At 41.8% G+C, this 24124-nt stretch overlaps 1 protein-coding gene and 1 pseudogene across 1 annotated transcript in view; both read right to left on the minus strand.

The window, feature by feature from the left end:
- Positions 1-13605, minus strand: part of LOC132867669 (zinc finger protein 271-like) — a 146099-nt gene extending 132494 nt beyond the window's left edge. The window contains exons 1-2 of the mRNA XM_060900641.1: positions 13478-13605; positions 12251-12402 (exon numbers count right to left, since the gene is read on the minus strand). The gene's annotated coding sequence lies outside the window, so the exon portion shown is untranslated. The remainder of the gene's footprint in view (positions 1-12250; positions 12403-13477) is intronic.
- The window catches only part of LOC132867727 (histone H2AX-like), a 323797-nt pseudogene that overhangs the window by 192186 nt on the left and 107487 nt on the right, over positions 1-24124 (minus strand).

Consider the following 24124-nt stretch of genomic DNA (forward strand, 5'->3'; position numbering starts at 1 on the left):
TGTTAACATTCTGTGGCGGCGAGTGTGTAACCAAATAGGCTAAAATAACCCATTGTAACCTCTTTGTTCTTCTGTAGTAGCTATTAGCTAACGACATTAGCTAGCGTTGTGTTCCTTTGCTGTTGGTAGACTGTAGGACAGATCAGAGGCAGTGTCCTACAAACAGCGCTTAATTTGAGGGGGAGCAAGCCGGGGCGCGCTCCGGAACCTCGGGCGTTGGCTCCGGCAGCTATTTACACTGGATCCGGTGATCCGACACCTCTTTTGACTATGTAACAAAAAAAAAAAAAAAACCAAATAATTAAATAAAAAAATGGAAGTTTATTTAGTGTTAATGTCTGATTTTGATATGTCTTGTTGGTGATTTCCCTCATGAAACGACATCCACAAAATATCTGCAGATGAACTTAATTTGCAGTGTTATTACAAAACATGCCCAGAAGCGCAGCGCAGCGCCCCGCCCCCTTTTTTTCCGCACCGGAGCCGCTCATCCTCTGCGCTCCGGGACCTCCCACTTTACAAATTAAGCACTGCCTCCAAATAAGTGTTCAAAACAAGAGGAACATGTATTTGTCTCTTAAATCCAGGCCGTTCCCTGTAATCTGTAACACTGGGTTGGAGAAAGTAATGGCAAATAGCGAGTGCACAAGCCATAGAAGGGAAACTGTACACAGCGCCAGGGCAGTGTGATGGTATGTCTACTTTTAGATTGTGTTAGCTTATCAATGAACACACTCGTCACTCGATGAGTTTCACGTCTTTACGACGGATACTTAAATGTGTGTTAGGTATTATTGTTGCAGTCTAAGCAGTCATTGTAGCAGCTAGATGAGCGAGAACCGAAAGGGTCTGTGCCATAAACCGTTATTTCTGTACGGCGTTGCTAATGTGTCGTTACTGTTATTTCTCCCTCTGCTCGCCCTGTAAATGCCCTACGTCGCTGGATAGCGAAGGTGTTTTCTGCATCTCGCTCCTTTTTCTTGTATGTTCTCCGTTTGTCGCCTTCCTCGCATTCAAACCAATTCGACCCGAAGTCCGCTACATGTCCAAAATGGTGGTCGCGTTTACGAAGGTCACGTGACTGAAAAGGGTCTATAGTAGATTGTGTGTGGCCTTTGCCTTTTTTTAGTAATATTAGAATAAAGAGAAGATAAATGTTTTTTAATGTTAATACATTTTACAGGTTACCTGGGGACTGCAGGTTGTAGCCACTGTGTGTTCACCTACTACTGGGCCTTTGTGTGACATTTTGATGTGTTTGTAGCCAACATTAGTTATCAAGTGCCGTGATTGACTTGCAGTGGTTGCAGTGTGGTTAGTAGGATGTTTGAAGCACTTATGCATTTTACTTTTTATAGCTGTTTTGTACTCTTGGTGTGATGCTATCTATTCTCTGATGCAATTGGTGTGTTTATTGTATTTTATAGTCCCAGTAGTGGGTGGCTACCTCTGACTGCTCCTTTTTCTCTCCCCTGAGCTTGAGTTAAATAAATTTGTAAATTGAGTATTTGACTCTTCATTCTTACTGGTTGGTCGAAAGAACCTGGTTACACCTACACTTATTCAGGTGACATTGGGCATACCTAACAACCTGTTTTTTCTCTCCCTCCCCCCAAAATCTGTCCCTCTGAGTTACATGTCGGTCCTGGGATCGAGATGCTGACCTCTTCTGCTCCTCGGACCTGCTTGATCCATCCTGGTGCCGTGTCTGGTTGGAGTCTCATTGCATCGCTCCTGTGGAGGACGGCCCCATGAGGACAGTTGAAAGTCACACTTGGAGGATGCTTTGGACTCTTACAGTAATGCTTTTATGGCTGAGGACTACAGTTGACTTGCTAACTTTAGGACTGCAGTTGTCATGAACAGTTTTGCACTCAAGTTTCCATCAATGAAGAGTTACATCATCAATGAAGCTGACTTTATGTTAGTACTGTTAATGTTATAGTCATGCTGTCTGTTGTTGCCCGGATGGGGATGGGTTCCCTTTTGAGTCTGGTTCCTCTCGAGGTTTCTTCCTCATGTCGTCTGAAGGAGTTTTTCCTTGCCACCGTCGCCACAGGCTTGCTCATTGGGGATAGATTAGGGATAAAATTAGCTCATGTTTTAAGTCGTTCAAATTCTGTAAAGCTGCTTTGCGACAATGTTTATTGTTAAAAGCGCTATACAAATTGACGACTTCAGGTATTGTCTGTTTGAATAGACATGTAGGTAAGGAAGCTAGTATACAAGTTGAGGATTTTGATGTGATGTGGAGATTAACGAAAGTAGTTCAATTTCTCTAATGCCCCTTTTCCACCAAAGCAATTCCAGGGCTGGTTCGGGGCCAGTGCTTAGTTTGGAACCAGGTTTTCTGTTTCCACTGACAAAGAACTGGCTCTGGGGCCAGAAAAACCGGTTCCAGGGTAGCACCAACTCTTTGCTGGGCCAGAGGAAAGAACCGCTTACGTCAGCGGGGGGTGTTAAGACCAACAACAATAGCAAGACCGCGAAAGGTCGCCATTTTTAAGCAACGAGAAGCAGCAGCTGTACAAACACGAAGTCATCCATTATTATTGTTGCTGCTGCTTCTTCGTGTTGTTGTTGCTTTGATATTCGCGCCAAGGTTTATGCAAACGCAGCGACGTAACTGACGTATACAGCGACGTAACTGATGTGGCTCCCCTTAGCACCCCGAGCTATGGAAAAGCAAACTGGTTCTCAGCTGGCTCACAAGTTGAACGAGTTGTGAACCAGCACCAGCCCCGGAACTGTTTTGGTGTAAAAGGGGTATAAGGCAGGGATCTACATCAACTTTTGAAACCACTTGTCCTGTCGGGCAAGTTGAAAGGAAATTTACTTGTGCGAATGTGAAGTTGACTTGTCCGAAGAAAACTTTGAGGGGAAAAAAAAAAAAAAACACAAAAACTATTTGTAATTAGGGATGTTAACCGATGACCGTTTGACCGGTGGTTGACCGAATCAACGTCAACCGGTTAATTTTTTTTTTGGTTGTCGGTGAAAAATCAATCGTTTTGAAGCTGCTGATTTTGGAGCGGAGAACCTGGAATTCTGTGTTTGTAAACGCTTGGGGCATGCCATGCGGTGTAAGGACGACAGCTGACAAATCAGAAACACCCATTCAGTCATGTCCCGCCCTCCCGCTGCCACTCGGCGAAAGAAAAAAAGTGTAGACACAGGCTTTTTAGCTTACAAATTACTATCCTGTTTTTTTTTTTTTTTTTAATTATTATTAGAAGGCACATCGAGTTTAGTCCTGCCTTGGCCAGTGCATTCTGAAAGCATGTTTCGGTCTGTAGCCAACAATGCATGTTATTGCAGATCATATCTCTCCACACAAACTAAAGGCGCAGATGCCGACTTTTTTCACGGACTGTAACGGCATTTGCTTATGTAGTAATTTTAATACAGAATTTACTCTGATGAAATTATTCAGACACTCCAATGCCCTCCCCCCAAAAAAAATCGGATCTGCACGAGCCGTGAAAAAGGCGCGCCGTTTGCATCCCTGTTTAAACTCATAGGTTAACCGGCTAATGAGGCTCGGTGGTCGGTCAAGATTTTTTTTAGTTTTTGCCATCCCTATTTGTAATAAGCTAATTTCACCAGAATTACTTTTACACAATCTATTCACTGCAGAAAAAAAAAATTGGACTCCATCAATCATTTATTTATGAAAAATTGAAAACCAGAAAATTTAAATTATACAATACATTTTCATTTTTAAATTATTAACTTTGAATATATATCCTCCACTGATTAATTGTTGTTGTCTAATTATTCATTGTGGCTCCTGTATGGTATTTAATGGTTGCGATGAAAGTTGCAGGGTTTTTTAGGTTTTTGTTGCGATTACATTGCGGGAGGAAGTGAAGTTGCGAGAAATTGTTGCGATTTTCTCTTTTTGTGATTAAAATTGAGTGATATGTTAAATATTAAGTTATTACTGAAAAACTATTGATTAAAAAAAACAGACACTGAGAAATGGTCCTATAAACAACTTTACCAATATAAAAGATTACCAGGACTACAAAAATGCAGAAAAATAGGCTTTACTTATCCAAATGCACCTGTTGGTTCAAAAGTTAAAGTGCATAGAACCTCACAGCACAACATGAAGTTACCTTAAAATATAATATAAATGCCTCAGCTTTCATGTAAGAAAAAAACTATTAATACTAGCTAGTACTGTGTGCAGGCAGTCTCTCCTGAAGACTAAATTAAACAATAATTATAAACTAATAAAATAAATGGCTCAGGCTTCACAGAAGAAAAAAAAAACAATTTGAACAGAATCTCACAGTATGATGCTGAAGCTGCCTAAACAATGGAAAATAAAATACTATTTTGGCAAAAATGTTGGCATCCATTAATTTCTTGTATTAAGTAAAAAAAATAAAGTGCGCACAGTCCTTCACTGTAAACATAACACACTTTCAGTAACAGAATTTAAAGGGGTACCAAATATAATGTATACAGTTACTGATGTGACAAAGTAACGTATTCTTAAGTATTCTATCAAATTTATATACTAGAAAACAACGAAATATCTTGGTAATTGTAAATATAATACTTTATACGCTAAACCGCACAAGAGTCGCCATTTTTAAAAGACCGTGACGTCAGCGCTACCCACTGCACTAGCGGAACTCTCCGAAATAGAGGAGATAAGCGTGTAATCATGGCGTCGGGCGCATCAAGTGAAAGCGACAGCTCTGTCGAATCATACGAAGAGATCCCGCAAGACACACTGCAAGCAGGCTATGGCTTAGAAGGGTACCAGTTTGAACCTAGAAGAGGTACTCTTGACTCCGGTGATGAAATAAGAGAAGAAAGCTCGGATGACGGCGAGGATGAGACCAGGCCCGGTGCCAGGAACAGTTTACTAAGGGGGCAAATATTTTTCATATAGTGTGTAGTAGTGATGGGGGTCTGACAACGTGTTTCAAACAATTAACTGTGCCAACCACAAAACCACGGCCCCGAAGGTTGCTTTAGTACGGGAAAATCATGTGACATATTACCAGGGCAGTTGCACTTTATCAACACCCGTGCCCACCTGTTAACCCTCCCCTCCAATTTTCTCACAGACACGCGTTACAACTGGAAAGATGCCAAACATAAAACAACACACAAACCTACAGGCAAGTCCTTTAAATTTAAAATACATACAAATGGCTCCGCGGCATGAAAACAAAATGTCAATGCAAGTCTAAGGTACTTGGCTCGGCGGCCAAAATCATAATTTAAAAAAATCAACAGACCCCGCGGCTGCACCAGTAACAGCCTTCCTGACTCGCACCGAGTCAACGCTAACCACTTAATCCGCGATCCCAGTTTAGGCGTGTAGGGGACAAAACACTCCGAAGTGATGAATTTTCACCCCCGCTGCATGGGAGGTGACGTCAACGACACATTCTTACGCTATTTGCGCACAAAGCGGACCATATATGAACACATACACCGACATAAACGGAGATAAACTTAACCTACAAAGAAAGAAAATGGATTCACAATATTGTGATTGAATTCGTTTAATTTGGTGGGGGAAAGACTACTCCCGTAAACTGACTGCATATTACAGGATATTGCAGAGACAGTGCACTTGTAAGTGTAGACTACATGTAAAACCCCCGCCTGCACGACCCCTCCCCTTGTCCTTATCACAGGTCTGTGTGTGCGCGGCTGCGTTAGCATTTCACACATACACCCACAATAACAATTAAGAAAACAATTAAGTGATCTGAGTCTCCGTTGAGGGGGCGGGGCTGTAGCCACGAGGGGGCGATGCCCCCTTTCGCCCCCCCATGGCGCCAGGCCTGGATGAGACTGATGCTGACCATGGGCATGGCGAGCGTGGGGCAGAGCGCCTGCGTGCAGGTGACACGGCGTGGTGCTCGTGCGGAAAATGTAACGTGGAGTTGCTCAAGAGTCCAGCAGAATTTATTTGCTGCAGTGAGATAGGCGCCAGCGGCACGGTGGTGTAGTGGTTAGCGCTGTCGCCTCACAGCAAGAAGGTCCTGGGTTCGAGCCCCGGGGCCGGTGAGGGCCTTTCTGTGTGGAGTTTGCATGTTCTCCCTGTGTCCGCGTGGGTTTCCTCCGGGTGCTCCGGTTTCCCCCACAGTCCAAAGACATGCAGGTTAGGTTAACTGGTGACTCTAAATTGACCGTAGGTGTGAATGTGAGTGTGAATGGTTGTCTGTGTCTATGTGTCAGCCCTGTGATGACCTGGCGACTTGTCCAGGGTGTACCCCGCCTTTCGCCCATAGTCAGCTGGGATAGGCTCCAGCTTGCCTGCGACCCTGTAGAAGGATAAAGCGGCTAGAGATAATGAGATGAGAATGAGATAGGCGCCACCCGTGGACTTGCGAAATCGTCGCAAGAAGCAGAAACAGGTTTTTCACACGTGCTATTCCCAACCTCAATGAGCCAACACAACTGGGCACATACATGCGTCATGAGTGTTACGCAGAGAAAATGAACGTTCATTCTGATTGGATAAAATTAATATCATGGCGGGCTGTTCAAACTGCGGAAATAGTTTGCTCGAGCTACTTTCAAAACACTACAACTTTCCAACCTTAGAACAAAACTTTTGCAAGTCTTGAATAAGGTTCGTTAATGTGTGTTTTATTGTTATATTTACTCTATACAGTATATTGCCCTCTGTTCCCCTTTAAGCCTATATAAACACTGACTCGCACATGCTGCTTCTCTTGAACGGAAACACGGAAGTAAGGCGGAAGGTAGTTTGTCGACGTCACCTCAAGATGACGCCAACAATTGGTCAAATTTGCGGGAAAGTTGCGGTGATTGGATATAATTGCAACACCGCCCTGAATTCACGGGGATTGGTTGAATTTGCGTTGAAGTTGCAAATTGCAACATCGCGAAATCCTGGAGGGTCTGGTAAACAACCGTTTACTTTTCAGCTCAAATACACGAAGTGGTATTGGCCGGTTTCATGAGCGGAATATTGCGCATGCGCACATCGTTCTTTCTGAAGAGAAACATCCGGCAATTCATCAAAATATGTCGAGTGAGATGCTTCGGAAATCGTGTGAATAAACTGATAAATTTGATATGTAACCTGAATATCGGCGTATTTTGGCACTTGTCTGATCGGACAAGTAACTGAGACGATGAACTTGTCCGACATAAAGGATCACTTGTCCCGGACAAGCAGACAACCGTTAATGTCGAGCCCTGTATAAGGGGAGTAAAACATTCTAATTGCTGATATAATAGTTATATTGTTAACTACAGGGCTACTTAAATTGCCTGACCTTAAGTTAGTAGTTAGAATTTTTTTCGTCAGATATTTTCAATTTTGTCGTTGAAAAAATTCATGAAGTCGTTGCTACTACATAATGCAGGTGTGCATGCATCTATAGTGGTCTTTTTCCTGGTTAATTTTGCTATAGTATTAAATAGGAATCTAGGATTATTTTTGTTATCTTCTATTAGGGAGGAGAGATAAGAGCTTTTCTATACTTCAGGAAGCTCTCCTTCCACGCTAATTTGAACGCTACCAATTTTGTTTGACACCATTTACGTTCCAATTTTCGAGTGGTCTGTTTTAATGTGCGAGTGTCATCGTTATACCAGGGTGCTAAGTAAGTCATATTTAAAATCTGTATTTTTCTGTCAAGCTGGTTTGTGATAATGCCTATTGTTAAAAGGATTATACAAATAAAGTCAATGTATTGGACAATAAACTGCACTGAATGCACAACCTCCTCGGCAGAGGTAATAATGTTGGCCAAACTCTCCACATGAACTCAGCTAAATCATGATCAGTTATGACACGATTAGGATTACCCTCAGTGAACAATCTACACTTCTTACAGATGCAACTTTTTTTTTTGTTTGTTTTGTGAACAGAAGACAGCATGGCAGATGAAGAATATAGACCAGTGGCGAGGAGCTGAAAATAAAGGGCATACCCCTCCAGGCGGTAGAACAAAGCAGGACCTGTTTTATTTGAAGGGTATGGGTGTCTACTTCATAAAAAACATGGTTGTACAAAATTAATATTGTAACATATGGTCCTTATTTGCCAGACCATCTGCAAAATTCTGAATCGCTATACCAGAGCCATTTCCTCTGCAATGAATGCACATATTGATGTGTGGGCATCAATATACTGCATCATTTAGGTCCATGATATGCTAATGCAACATTTCTGGGCGTTTAATTTGATTTTCATCAATTTATGGGTGTATTAAGAGTGACTTTTTCTAAGAACAGCCCAAAAAGAGCATATTCAGGAAACTCACCATCTCAGAATTTAATCACAATTTGTTATTATAGAGTCTAGGGATAGGAATAGAAAATTTTACTAACCTTGACCAGATTAACCCCTTCCCGGCCGGATGGGCCATGCCCAAAATTTGGAGGTCCGACCACGGGTATGATATTCATGTTGGTTTAAATTGAATATTTTCAAAGATCCCATGATTCTGATTGCTTTTTCTGAGAGAGCATATGGGTGATCTATAAATTGCTTCCAAAAAATTTGTGGGGGTGCGAAGCGTATCCACACTAGCGCCACCTACATTTGGCACGGACGACTATCTGGCTACCTAGAATTAAGGCTCCAAATAAAATATGCAACTATATCCCAAGGATTTTTTTTGTTGTTTTCTACTGCTGCATATGTAAGTAAGCTAAATCAAATGAGAAAACAATGGGACTAGTGAGAATAATTTAGAAAATCTAATAAAAAAATAATGAAAATCCTTGCTGACACCCTACTTCGGGCCACGCCCACAAAAATATTCTCACTATCCCATACAAACAACTAGTCCTAAAAGTTGAACCAAAAGGTAGGCTATCTATTTTAGATAGAAAATTTGTGGGTAACATTGTTGGTAGGCTAATATTAACACATTTATAAGCTTGATTTTCCATCTTCGCCCATGGCATTTTGACCCCTAAACTGTACCTAGATGTGGATAAACTGATCTATGATACTAGAAGTTTTATTGGAATTGTATTTTCTGACTTCTTTTCTGCTATCTATAAAATATTTTAGATGTTATTGTACTTCACAAAAATACATACACTTACTGAAAGTGTAATGATATTAAAATTTTCACCGACTAGGTATCTTGTAACACAGCAACATTGAGGCCTTATCAAAGTGACAAAAATTTTCTGCTTCTCAGCTTGAAAAAGATCACTTCATGGTCACTGAAATTTTAGCCAATTTATCATTGAAAGAGGTCTTAAAATGGGTTAGTCATATTATAGATCTCATGCACACTACTATACATGTTGGTATCCTAGACAAAGGAATAGCACTGTAGTGCACATTTCTTGTACTTGTTTATAAGGGCGTTTCTACGACGATCTCCCATTTGTTCTAGAGGCATTATTCCTTGAGATTTTACTGGTGTTAAGTTTGAGTTTATAACTGGTAAAATGTCATTCAAAGAGTCACTGGCCTCAAAACGGTAGGATGCATCCAAATCTGAAATGTCAGAGTCAACATCACTATTTGATCCCATTGCACTAATGGATATAGCAAGTGGAATGTCATCGATATCATGCACAGACTCATTTACAGGAGTACTTGTCTGTTTTGGTTTAGGTCGTAGTTGATGTTCAGGAGTTTTCAGAACTTTTTTGCACTGATGAGGGTCCTTGCGACAAGAAGTACATATTGGTGAGCCAATTGGAATGTCTAACTGATTACAAATGGACACAGTTCCAGAACGGAGTGATGACAACTTAACCTTTTTATTTGAAGGATGGTTTGGATGTTGACATGCTTTTCCAGGTTTCCAATAAATTCCAAGCTGAAGTCTGTGTTTTGGACAAATTATGTCATCTTTATAGCTTATTTGACAGGCTCTGTTCATTATCAGTTCAACTTCAGTTGTCCCTTCTAAGTCCATTTTTAAGTTAGACCCATGAGATGCAACAGAGTAAGCCATGTTACAAACTTCAGTTGGAACATCCTTTGGCTTTGTTGACGATAAACTGCATTTTCCAAATTTGCCATCACGGAAGATGCACCTTTCCATTTTAACCCTAGAAAAGGATGCAACTTCTGAACACTAATCTGAATGGTAGGTTTTGATATATTGTTTTTGATATTTTGTCAATGATTTTTTTTTGAAAGTTTGAAAGAGAGATAGAAGAAAATTTGATGACAGGCATAAATCAATTTTCCATCAATTATTATGAAACCAAATTGAAGTGTAAAGAGAAAACTTACCCACACAGCTACTTGGGCTTACACAATGCAAAATACCAGTGTTGTTCTAGTCTGCAAACTGCGTAACGTAGGCAAGACTACGTTGTAACGTCATTTGGAGCACTACAATGCTATTCCTTTGTCTAGGATACCAACATATATAGTAGTGTGCATGAGATCTATAATATGACTCTAACCCATTTTAAGACCTCTTTCAATGATAAATTGGCTAAAATTTCAGTGACCATGAAGTGATCTTTTTCAAGCTGAGAAGCAGAAAATTTTTGTCACTTTGATAAGGCCTCAATGTTGCTGTGTTACAAGATACCTAGTCGGTGAAAATTTTAATATCATTACACTTTCAGTAAGTGTATGTATTTTTGTGAAGTACAATAACATCTAAAATATTTTATAGATAGCAGAAAAGAAGTCAGAAAATACAATTCCAATAAAACTTCTAGTATCATAGATCAGTTTATCCACATCTAGGTACAGTTTAGGGGTCAAAATGCCATGGGCGAAGATGGAAAATCAAGCTTATAAATGTGTTAATATTAGCCTACCAACAATGTTACCCACAAATTTTCTATCTAAAATAGATAGCCTACCTTTTGGTTCAACTTTTAGAACTAGTTGTTTGTATGGGATAATGAGAATATTTTTGTGGGCGTGGCCCGAAGTAGGGTGTCGGCAAGGATTTTCATTATTTTTTATTAGATTTTCTAAATTATTCTCACTAGTCCCATTATTTTTTTCATTTGATTTAGCTTACTTAAATATGCAGCAGTAGAAAACAACAAAAAAATCCTTGGGATATAGTTGCATATTTTATTTGGAGCCTTAATTCTAGGTAGCCAGATAGTCGTCCGTGCCAAATGTAGGTGGCGCTAGTGTGGATACGCTTTGCACCCCCACAAATTTTTTGGAAGCAATTTATAGATCACCCATATGCTCTCTCAGAAAAAGCAATCAGAATCATGGGATCTTTGAAAATATTCACTTTAAACCAACATGAATATCATACCCGTGGTCGGACCTCCAAATTTTGGGCGTGGCCCATCCGGCCGGGAAGGGGTTAATCTGGTCAAGGTTAGTAAAATTTTCTATTCCTATCCCTAGACTCTATAATAACAAATTGTGATTAAATTCTGAGATGGTGAGTTTCCTGAAGTGGGCTGTTCTTAAAAAAAGTCACTCTTAACCCCTTAGAATCCAAATATTTTTGAGTTTTTTTTTCAGGTTGTTCGTTGAATATTTCAATTATAAATGATTGTCAGGAAAAAAAGGGAAAACTTATATCATTCTATAGTTTTAGATGTCTTTTATTCAAAAATACCAGTTTGAATCGTTCAGAATGGGTACAACACTGCCAATTAACCCTTTGGACTGCGCATAAACTCGGATTTAACGTTGAAATCACAATTTGAGAAAATGAAGCCGATATTTTCTCTATGGATGAGTTGTACTACTAAGGAGAGAAATCATTATTTCAAAGATGCAAATGTAGTCTGAGACATGTTTTCAAGCAATTTAACCCCTTCCTAGCTAATACAGGTTGATCGGGTCATTGGTCATACAAAACATTGCCGACATCTTTGATCGTGAGATTAGGTTTGCTAGCATATTTTTGAAAAGCACTATCTTACTAAACATCTGCTTCCTCTTCTATAAAAACCTGTTGATGTTTTTGTATTGAAACAATACACACATTATTTGGATGGTGTGTACAACAACACGAAAACGAATAGAATATTTTGTTCATTTTGTGCAGATCTGGGGATTCTTTTGTGCTGTTAACCCTGAACAGTTACTAGTAAATAATAGGCCTTCATTTCGATCAAACATGACTTTCAATAATTATAACCCTTTTTATTATCAGGTTGAAATCTAGTTCACTCATTATGTCAAGGGGTGGTCAAGAAAATGCCATGCTGTATGTCACTCACATCTCTGCCAATGTCTCCTGATCATGGGGGACATTCGGACAGGAAACACACTCACAAATGTCAATGCAGAAGAGCCCTGCCGACACACAAACACACTTGGTACCTTCTGAGCAGTTACCGTCCGTACAGTAGAGGTGAGTGATATCACGGACTTCGGCTGGTGCTGATTCTTTCGTGTACAGAACCTGATGCAATCCTGGGATAGTAGCCAGACTGAGGTTTGGTGGCCACAGCAATTACATAATCCAGCGTTGGCTGCCCATAGAAACACAGAGTTCCATTCATTGTACATGAAGCCATGTGCTGCTTAGGACTGTTCAGCATGCAGCATGCAGTAATTAAGATGGCCATAGGCCTTCCTCCCACAACTCTTACCTTAGTTGGAATGAGAATTAGGTTCAAATTACAGAAAACTTTGGCCATACAGAATTTTGCAGATGGTCCGGCAAATAAGGGGTTAATCCATAGGTTGTTACAATATTAATTTTGTACAACCATGTTTTTCATGAAGTAGACACCCATACCCTTCAAATAAAACAGGTCCCGCTTTGTTCTACCGCCTGGAGGGGTACCACCTCTTTTTAGAGGGCTTTTCAAGGGTTGGCCGCTGCACTAATCGCAGCGAGCAGACCAACCTCCTGAAAGAAGCATCAGAGCAGTGGAGACACAAATCACTCCTGGGCACTTTAACTTTAAGAATAAAACCAGCGCGGAAACAGAACATAGAGCTTTGCGAGTTGGGCCTTTAGCCTTGAGTTAAAGTAAGAAGTTTCGTTGCTGCCAGAGCTCATCGTTAGACAGAGTTCTCTCTCTCTCTCTCTCCAGGGATCAGAGGCTTAGAGCTCAACACCATACGATTCTTCCAGTAACAAGATTTCTCGGTTGGGGAAACCATGCCTAAAACAGTCCCCTATGATTTCATCCATCTTCATTTTCAATGTGTAAAGCTTTCTGCTTAATACACTGCAGAGGGGGTGAGGCTGCCTGATTGGCTTTAAAATATTAAACAATAAAATAAAAAAAGAGGGGAAAAAGCCTGTGAGGAATCAAGTCGGAATTTTGAGAAATAAAAGTTGGAATGGCGAGGAAGTTGCAATTTAGAAAAAAAATAACGTGATGGAAATAGCTTTAAGTGAAGATTATTTAAATACTTTAAACATACAACTAAACAGGTTAGCTGTAGTTAGCCAAACTACAGCTCTCTCCTGAGTGGATAAGTAGTGCACTACCGAGAGTGCACACGGCATTATTTCATACTGAACGGAGTTCACCAAAACAGGGAAGTGGAGCTGGATTAGGGATTCGACCACACACCTTCAGTTTAACTTACCTCAGGGTTTTAAATCCTCAGAGCCAGACACAATAACGCGCTTTTATTTTTATAAACCGAGGGGCTGATGCGGTTCATGGAAGCAGCAGGTTTTTAATTCTTCCCTCTTCCTTTTCTTCTCCAGTGTTTTCTGTCGGTTGGAGAAGCAGCTACTGGACGCGTTAGCGCCACCACCTGGACTGGAGTGGAGCTTCAGGGTGGAGGACGCCTTTCCCAACCAAACCCTCACACATTTCTACAAATAACAATTATAATGTCATTTTAAAAAGTGTAATGTTTCATTCCTGGACCCATTTGGTTGTTCTGAACATGTCTGTGCTGGGTTTTTTTTTCTGCTAGGAGCTAAAATTCTCTGGGGCTGTTTGCTTCCAGTGGAACTGATGCATAGCACAACATGGGTGAAATAATAAAGAAGACTCCTCTGAGGCACATAAAGCCAGCAGACTGCATCTATTTGAACTGCTGCTCATGTAGCATAACACACCTGCTGTCTACCCACCAGTGTAGAGAGGTGTGGAGTGGAATGAAGACCATCGCTGGTTACAAGCCAACCAGCAATGAAGGAGAGGATGGCAATGTGGAAACGGCAAATGAGCTGAATCTTTATTTCAACAGATTTGATGGCGTGACCCCAACCCACCACCACCACTCTTCTGCGGGATGGCTACAACCACACACTTCACATTCTCACCCCTCCCCCGCCTCTTCTTGCCCAACCTCATCTCCATTTCAGGATCTCGGTCGCACCTCCTCAACAGACCTCTGGCTGAGTACCCCGCCCCCAGAAACATCTTCATCCCTCCCCCACCTCCACACCGATCATCAGCGAGGAGCAAGTGAGAAGACAGCTGAAGAGACTCCATGCAGGAAAATCAGCAGGCCCAGATGGTGTTAGCCTCTGTATAACTGTACAAGCCTGATGTTGTTTTAGGTCATATTTATGCAGAAATATAGAAAATTCTAAAGGGTTCACAAACTTTCAAGCACCACTGTATCTCTCCTTTTATGAAAAATGTCTTGGCCTATTTCTTTGAACAATAACAAAGCATCAGTGGTCTTCATGGTTTGGTTTGTTTTATTAAACTTTCAAAAAGTAAAATAAGAAACAAAATTATGGTGGGGGTCACACAACAGACCTGGGCCCCGATTAAAGAGTGCTCTATAAAGAAACATAAAATAAAATTAATATAACTTAATATGGGGCGGCACGGTGGTGTAGTGGTTAGCGCTGTCGCCTCACAGCAAGAAGGTCCTGGGTTCGAGCCCCGTGGCCAGCGAGGGCCTTTCTGTGTGGAGTTTGCATGTTCTCCCCGTGTCTGCGTGGGTTTCCTCTGGGTGCTCCGGTTTCCCCCACAGTCCAAAGACATGCAGGTTAGGTTAACTGGTGACTCTAAATTGACCGTAGGTGTGAATGTGAGTGTGAATGGTTGTCTGTGTCTATGTGTCAGCCCTGTGATGACCTGGCGACTTGTCCAGGGTGTACCCCGCCTTTCGCCCGTAGTCAGCTGGGATAGGCTCCAGCTTGCCTGCGACCCTGTAGAACAGGATAAAGCGGCTAGAGATAATGAGATGAGATGAGATGAGATAATATACTATATATATGAGGGTAAGTGAAGAAGTTCTAAGACAGATGCTATAATTTCAAAAGAATTCAAAAAAGGAATACAAAGAAGGAATTCTCCAATGGAAACATCGCTTGCAGAAGAAGACTTAAATGGAGGATATGTAGAGAAATAGCTTTATTTTCATAAATAAAGATTTTTTTCATTTCTCTTAGAACTTTTTGACTTACCCTCGTGTGTGTGTGTGTGTGTGTGTATACACATATAAATAAAACTCATACAGTGGATATAAAAAGTGTACACACCCCAATAAATGATAGGTTTTTCTGATGTAATAAAAATGAAACCATGATAAATAATTTCAAAACGTTTCCCACCTATAACCTCACCTATGTGACCTATAACCTGTACCTATATAACCTGTATTGAAAAACAAACAAATCGGTTACTGAGAAAAGCATAAAAAATAAAAAAAACACACAATAAGCTGGTTGCATAAGTGTAGTAGTAGGCAGCCGTCGATCCCAGAGGACCATGAGAGTGTGCCCTAGGAACACTTTCAGTTGTCCAGTGCAGGAATGGCAGTCTCTTCCACACTTTGCACAGCAGAACTGTGTAGCAGCACTGACAGCTGTAGGACAAGATTTGTGGGCAGCTCTTTTCTCATCAGCTCTCTGCATGAGACTCTCCTCAAAAACTGACAGACCTTTTGTCATTGCCAGTTTCCAGGCACACCTGTCTGCTGCAAGCATCTGCCAGGAGTTCATCTCAATGGTGAGAGCTTTGAGGTCATGTTTTCAAGTGTCCTTGTAGCAAAGCTGAGGACAGCTGACTGGTCTGTGACCAGATGCCAGCTCTCTGTAGAGGAGGTCCTTAGGGATACGTCCATCTGGCATGCTGGAGATGTGTCCTAGCCAGCACATGTGTCTCTGCTTCAGCAAGGCAAACATGGAGGTGATGTTGGCTCTCTGGAGCATTATGTTGTTGGGGACCTTGTCTCTCCAAGTGATTCCCAGGATATGCCTCAGGTAGTGCATGTGGAACGAATTGAGTCTTTGCTCCTGCCTTGATTTCAGGGTCCAAGATTCGCTGCCATGGAGCAGTATGTTCAGTACACAGGCCCTGTACACTTGGATCTTGATGTGCTCCATGAGCTTGTTGTTGGTCCAGACTCTCTTGGACAGTCTGGCAAAGGTTGATGCAGCCTTTCCAATGCGTCTGTTGATCTGGCTGTCCAAGGACAGATTGTTAGAGATTAAAGAGCCCAGGTAAACAAACTCATTGACTGTTTCCAGCTCGTGGTCAGCAATTGTGATGGAGGGAAGCTGATCAACACCTTGTCCCATCACTTGAGTCTTCTTTAAGCTAATGGTGAGGCCAAATTCATTGCAGGCAACAGCATAGGATGACATGGCAGACTGGAGCTCCTCTTGTGAGTGGGTTGCAACTGCTGCATCATCAGCAAAGAGAAAGTCTCTGATGCATTTCTACTGCACCTTTGTCTTTGCTCTCAGTCTAGACAGTCTGAAAAGGTTCCCGTCTGATCTTCTCCACAAATAGATCCCTTCTGTCACTGTTCTGAAGGTGTATTACAGCATGACTGCAAAGAAGATTCCAAACAGCATGGGAGCTAGAATGCATCCCTGCTTCACTCCACTGAGTATGTTGAAGGATTCAGAGATGGAGCCATCATACACAACATCTCCTTTCATATCATTATGAAATGATTTGATGATGGTGAGCAATGTTGCAGGACATCTAATCTTTCTCAGGATTTCAAAGAGTCCTCTTCTGCTCACAAGGTCGAATGCCTTGGTAAGGCCAATGAAGGCAATGTATAATGGTTTCCCCTGCTCTCTGCATTTCTCTTGCAGTTGCCTGACAGAAAAGATCATGTCAGTAGTAAACCTCTCAGCACGAAAGCCACACTGGGATTTTGGGTCGACTCTGTCAGCAACGACCTGAAGTCTCTTCAGGATGACACATGCAAACAGCTTCCCAACAATGCTGAGCAGTGAGATGTCACAGTAGTTATTGCAGTCATGCCTTTGTTTTTGTAAAGGGTGACGATATTGGCATCTCACGTCCTGTGGGACTGCTCCTTCCCTCCAGTACTGACAGAAAAGCTCATGCAGTTCATGGATGAAAGGACCTTTGGCACATTTGAGGATATCTGGTGATATGCTGTCCTTTCCTAGAGCTTTGCCAGCAGCAAGTGCATCTAGTGCTTCTTCAAGTTCTTTCAGAATTGGCTCAGCATCAAGTCTACCCAAAGTGGGCAGAGGTTCATTGGTGTTGACTTTGGGGGGGGGGGGCAGTCTTGTTCTGCAGTGGACTAAGGGCTTGCTTGATTCCATCATACATCCCTCTGTGCTCCATGGTATATCTAATGCCATGGACATTTTTTTGTACCCTTCTCCTGACTGATACCTTTCAACAATGAGATCCCTTGGATGTTTTGTAAGCTCTCTGTGAACCATGGCTTTTGCTGGAGGATGCAACTGTGTAAATCTCATCTCATTATCTCTAGCCGCTTTATCCTTCTACAGGGTCGCAGGCAAGCTGGAGCCTATCCCAGCTGACTACGGGCGAAAGGCGGGGTACACCCTGGACAAGTCGCCAGGTCATCACAGGGCTGACACATAGACACAGACAACCATTCACACTCACATTCACACCTACGGTCAATTTAGAGTCACCAGTTAACCTAACCTGTATGTCTTTGGACTGTGGGGGAAACCGGAGCACCCGGAGGAAACCCACGCGGACACGGGGAGAACATGCAAACTCCACACAGAAAGGCCCTCGCCGGCCCCGGGGCTCGAACCCAGGACCTTCTTGCTGTGAGGCGACAGCGCTAACCACTACACCACCGTGCCGCCCAACTGTGTAAATATCAGGAAAAATCCTACTATGACAGCTGAACTTTACGTGGGGTTAGTCAGAGTCATTTTAATTGATGGCAGGTGTGTACCCAAAAAGACTGAATGCTGTAATTAAATCAAAAGGTGCTTCAACAAAGTATTAGTTTAAGGGTGTGCACACTTATGCAGGCAGCTTATTGTACATTTTTATTTTTTATAGTTTTTCCCCCCTTAACAGATTTGCTTGTTTTTTACCTGAATTGTACAAGTTATAGGTCACATTAAAGGTGGGAAAAGTTTTGAAATTATTTATCATGGTCTCATTTTTTTTATATCAGAAAAAACAGGGTGTGTACACTTTTTATAGCCACTATACACTGCTTATGTAGATGCTACTGCCTAATAACACTGGTTATGAGTACATTATACCCTGAATTCTAACTACCAACATTTTCTCCCCATAAATGCATATAACACATAACAAACATAAAAAAAATACTTGAACTTAACCTTACATCCCAGAAATTATTACATACCCATGATTTATTGTGCCACATGTGCAAGCTGAGAATGAGCTCCAACGAGTTATCTTTGCAATGTCTCCAGGATGCTGCTGATGCACCTAACAGTGTACAAAGAAGAAGAAACCTTTATTTGTCACATGTACACTTCAAGCACAGTGAAATTCATCCTCTGCAATTAACCCATCTGAAGCAGTGAATACATGCACACACACCCAGAGCAGTGGGCAGCCAAACTACAGTGCCTGGGGAGCAGTCAGGGGTTAGGTACCTTGCTCAAGGGCACTTCAGCCCGAGGCCACCCCACGATAACCTAACTGCATGTCTTTGGACTGTGGGGGAAACCAGAGCACCCGGAGGAAACCCACGCAGACATGGGGAGAACATGCAAACTCCACACAGAAAGGCCCCCACCAGCAACTGGGCTCGAACCCAGAACCTTCTTGCTGTGAGGCGACAGTGCTAACCACTACACCACCATGCCACCCGTGCCATGGTAGACAAGGTGATGAAGATTTACCTGTGGCGGAACCAAGATGGCGCAGTCAGTGAACCTACTGATGTATGAATTGTGACGGAGGGTATCACTCAGTGCGTTTACATGCACATAGAGAAAATCGAATTTCTGCCATAGCTCGACTGAAATCGAAGTTCTAAATGCCGTGGAAACACCTTAGCTCGGCTGAAATCAAACAGAACTGGATTTCTCGTAATCGAGCTACGCGACCTAGATTATGAGATTGTAGCCAAGCTACATAGTGCATGTAAACCCTATCGAGCTACGCAGTCAAGCTACTTACTTCAGCACTGCCCCTTCCAGAAGTGATGAGTGATGAGACCACAAGCGGGAAACACAACAGCCTCGGTCGGCATGACAACGAATCATGACAACGGCATGAATCTTTTCTTTTTGTGGCATTGTTTGCACTGTTAAAATTTAGCTCACTTACTGTATCACCAAATACATCTGTACAGCTGTTGCATAGCTGTGAATTGTGTACATAAACAAGTCATTGTATTTGTGTGTATATATATGTCCAACATCTGAAGAATGTCAATAAAAATAAAACAATTGAACTTTTTTGTGTGTTTATTAAGACATAAGTTAAATTGTAAGCAAAGAAATTTTTTTTAAGCAAAAAATGGACTTTAGAAAAATATACAATTGTGCAAAATAAGTTGTCTTACAAAACAGTGGTCTGCGCAGGACAGTTTGTAGCCATACAGTCTGTTAGAGCAAGCCTAACAGCTTGAGCACGGAACTTGTGAACACAGAACTGCCAGTGTTTCTTCTTCTTCTGTCGATTTATTGGTGGTTAACAATCGATGTGTATTACCGCCATCTACCGGGCTGAGGTGTGATCTCAAGGGATATTAATCGTTGCAAATGCTTACATGAGAATAAATCAAAACTGAGCCTGTAGTCAGACCTTGAGCAGGTCACGTCCTGATAGAATGTTCAAAAAGATATCAATATTATGTCTCGAGCAATTTGTTATCATAACAGTACAATACACAGTGAGACACAAGGTCACAGAAGAATTCTAGCCTTCTCGCTGAAATAGTAAAATAGAATGGAGTAGAATATTAACAATATTAAGAGATGTATGCTCGAGTTAATCTTTGCTCTTCTTGACGTGTATTGGTGCTCAGAGGGCAGGCATGCCCTATCAGCCCTCGTCCCACCTCACCGGAGCTTAGAGAAACTCCAGCCAAATTGTCCCATGAACCAAACAAAATCTTCCCGTAAACCAATTACGAGGATAACCAAACAAAAATCTTCCCGTAAACCAATTACGAGGATAACCAAACAAAAATCTTCCCGTAAACCAATTACGAGGATAACCAAACAAAAATCTTCCTGTAAACCAATTACGAGGATAACCAAACAAAAATCTTCCCATAAACCAATCACGAGGATAACCAAACAAAATCTTCCCATAAACCAATTACGAGGATAACCAAACAAAAATCTTCCCGTAAACCAATTACGAGGATAACCAAACAAAAACTTCCCGTAACCAAACAAAATCTTCCCGTAAACCAATTACGAGGATAACCAAACAAAATCTTCCTGTAAACCAATTATGAGGATAAACTGCCAGTGTTGCCAGATTGGGAGGTTTTAAGTGCATTTTGGCGGATTTGAACATGTTTTGGGCTGGAAAACATCAGCAGTATCTGGCAACACTGCTGATAACTTTGTGTATACTCTTGAATAGCTCTTCTTCATGACAACAACCGGATGTGTACCAACACGATGGGGTGTGTAGCGCCACCTGTGGCTCGGGTGCACTATGTACCTCACACAATAGCTCGATTTCCTTGTGTGCATGTAGGATTGGATTTCTCTGGCACCCCTGCTGGGACCCTTAGCTCAATTACCGACAGTAGCTCGATTTGGATGTGCATGTAAACGCACTGAGTGACTCAGAGCAGCAGGTAGTCCTCTCTTTCTCAGTCCTCTCTCTCTCTTTGATGATGATTAGGTCCTGACTTATTAATTTATGAGGCATAACCCTTACCCCAGGTCTGGGACATGAATTTTCTCAAAACAATTTTTTAAGCTTTCATCACACACACACACACACAGCCCTTCGACACGGGCTTCCTGAGGGTCTGCAACATCTCCTTGTTGGCAGTAATTCTTGCTCTCATCTGTGCGTCGTCCTGTGACAGGTCCAGCCAAGTGCTGAGGTATTCCAGAAACCTGTGTTCAAGCAAAGTTCAAACAAATTTTATTTACGAATACAAGTGGTTGCACAGTGATAGGCTAAATTAGAATTAAAGTCAACCTGCTAGTGCAAAAAAGAAACACACACACACACACAGGTACTAACCTGAGCATGTTTTTAATATAGTTTAAAATGGTTGCTGCACACAATTTGGCATTCTGGAGGCCCGCGAGGAAGTCCCTGGTTTCGGTTGACTTCTTGAGGAAGTCCAGGGTTGGGGTGTCTCCAGTTGGTTGAATGTACCGCAGGAAATGGGACACATTGTCAACCTATAGACCCTTCCCACATGACATCACGACAAACGCGGCCACCATTTTGGACATGAACTACCAGTAGTCTACCACAGCCAACAACGAGGAACGATGGCGAAGCATCAAAAGGAATATAGCCATCAAAGAAAGTTTTTACTTTCAGCAAGACTTCCATCATGCCATTATATTGTTGTGCACCTGGATGTAGTAACCATCAACACATAAGGCAAGATTTATCATTTTATCGGATCCCGACAGATGCTGACCGACGGAGAAGATGGATGGTCTCTAAAATATTGGCAAAATGTTTATTGACATAGCAATCATGTGTAACGGGAAGCATTTGCATATCCGAAGTGTTGTGTTTACATCAAAGATAAAATAAACCGATATGACAACGACTGCTGCTGCCGTTGGGAACACAAACTAGTAGAAAGGAAGTGTGCCAACAGACTTCCTTTGTGGTCGATTCTGCTTTAAGGTAAGATGCATTTAATTATTCATCTGCTGTGGGTTTGGAATCGGTAGCCTGACCGACTTGTTCATGTTTGTGGTGCCATTTGTTTGTTGACGCGTGTTGAAATGGAAGATTGGTTGTTGACATGATTTCCAGTGATGCTTTGGTGCTGCTGTGGATCAGATGTGTTGAGTAGCCTGACTGTTTTTTTTTTCTTGCATGTGGTATCATTGTTGACGCGAGGTTGTTTTTTGAACATGCCAATGCAGACACGATTTCCCCTGATGAGTTATGACTTCAGACGCGATGCGTGTGTGGAGGTGTGGAGTCCGTGTGATATGTGTGTAAGATAGGCTTCTCATGTGTTTGGAGATCCGCGCTCTGAGACAAGCGCAAGCACCCCCCCCAAGGGAAAAAAAGGGACCCCCCGAAAATATCGGCATAGTTCGAACACTGGGTTGGAGAAAGTAATGGCAAATAGTGAGTGCACAAACCATAGAAGGTAAACTGTACACAGCGCCAGGGCAGTGTGATGGTATGTCTACTTTTAGATTGTGTTAGCTTATCAATGAACACACTCGTCACTTGACGAGTTTCACGTCTTTACGACGGATACTTAAATGTGTGTTAGGTATTATTGTTGCAGTCTAAGCAGTCATTCAGTGTGTTTACATGCACATAGAGAAAATCGAATTTCTGCCATTGCTCGACTGAAATCAAAGTTCTAAATGGCATGGAAACACCTTAGCTAGGCTGAAATTGAACCGAACTGGATTTTTCGTAATCGAGCTACGCGACCTAGATTATGCGATTGTAGCCAAGCTACTTAGTGCATGTAAACCCTATTGAGCTACGTAGTCGAGCTACTTACTTCAGCACTGCCCCTTCCGGAAGTGATGAGTGATGAGACTACAAGCGGGAAACACAACAGCCTTGGTCGGCATGACAACGAATCATGACAACGGCATGAATCTTTTCTTTTTGTGGCATTGTTTGCACTGTTAAAATTTAGCTCACTTACTGTATCACCAAATACATCTGTACAGCTGTTGCATAGCTGTGAATTGTGTACATAAACAAGTCATTTTATTTGTGTGTGTGTGTATATATATATATATATATATATATATATATATATATATATATATATATATATGTCCAACATCTGAAGAATGTCAATAAAAACAAAACAATTGAACTTTTTGTGTGTTTATTAAGACATAAGTTAAATTGTAAGCAAAAAAAATATTTTTTTGTAAGCAAAAAATGGGCTTTAGAAAAATATACAATTGTGCAAAATAAGCTGTCTTACAAAACAGTGGTCTGCGCAGGACAGTTTGTAGCCATACAGTCTGTTAGAGCAAGCCTAACAGCTTGAGCACAGAACTTGTGAACACAGAACTGCCAGTGTTGCCAGATTGGGCAGTTTTAAGTGCATTTTGGCAGATTTGAACATGTTTTGGGCTGGAAAACATCAGCAGTATCTGGCAACACTGCTGATAACTTTGTTTATACTCTTGAATAGCTCTTCTTCATGATGACAACTGGAAGTCTACCAACACGATGGGGCGTGTAGCGCCACCTGTGGCTCGGGTGCACAATGTACCTCACACAATAGCTCGATTTCCTTGTGTGCATGTAGGATTGGATTTTTCTGGCACCCCTGCTGGGACCCTTAGCTCGATTACTGACAGTAGCTCGATTTGGATGTGCATGTAAGCGCACTGATTGTAGCAGCTAGATGAATGAGAACCGAAAGGGTCTGTGCCATAAACCGTTATTTCTTCATGTCCAAAATGGCGGTCACATTTACGAAGGTCACGTGAGTGAAAAGGGTCTATAGAGTGCTTCGAGGTCAGCACGAACCCAGCGGTGGCCATATTGGAAGTCAAAGGTCGCTGTGTCAGTGCATTGTTGTTGTTCAGCGAAGCAAAAAGGGGTGACAATGCCGAATACATGTGTCATTGTTGGCTGTAGTAGCCGGGGGGAAAAGGGTGGCAAAAGCTTCCACAGACTCCCTAAAGTCGTGACTAACCAGGGAATTGCAGCACAGGTGAAAAGCGAACAGAGGAGACGACAGTGGCTGGCTGCCATTAACTGATCAAATTTAGGACAACTTGACTGTATCCGGATTTGTTCTGATCACTTTGTGACAGGTAGGTTAAATTGTCTTGAATTTCATAGTTACTAAAATAAATGTGATACAAACTATTATCTTTTCTATGTACTTTCAGCAATGATTAATGGATATATTTGT

Source organism: Neoarius graeffei, chromosome 19 (genome assembly GCF_027579695.1).
Source record: "Neoarius graeffei isolate fNeoGra1 chromosome 19, fNeoGra1.pri, whole genome shotgun sequence".
Taxonomy (NCBI): Eukaryota; Metazoa; Chordata; class Actinopteri; order Siluriformes; family Ariidae; genus Neoarius; species Neoarius graeffei.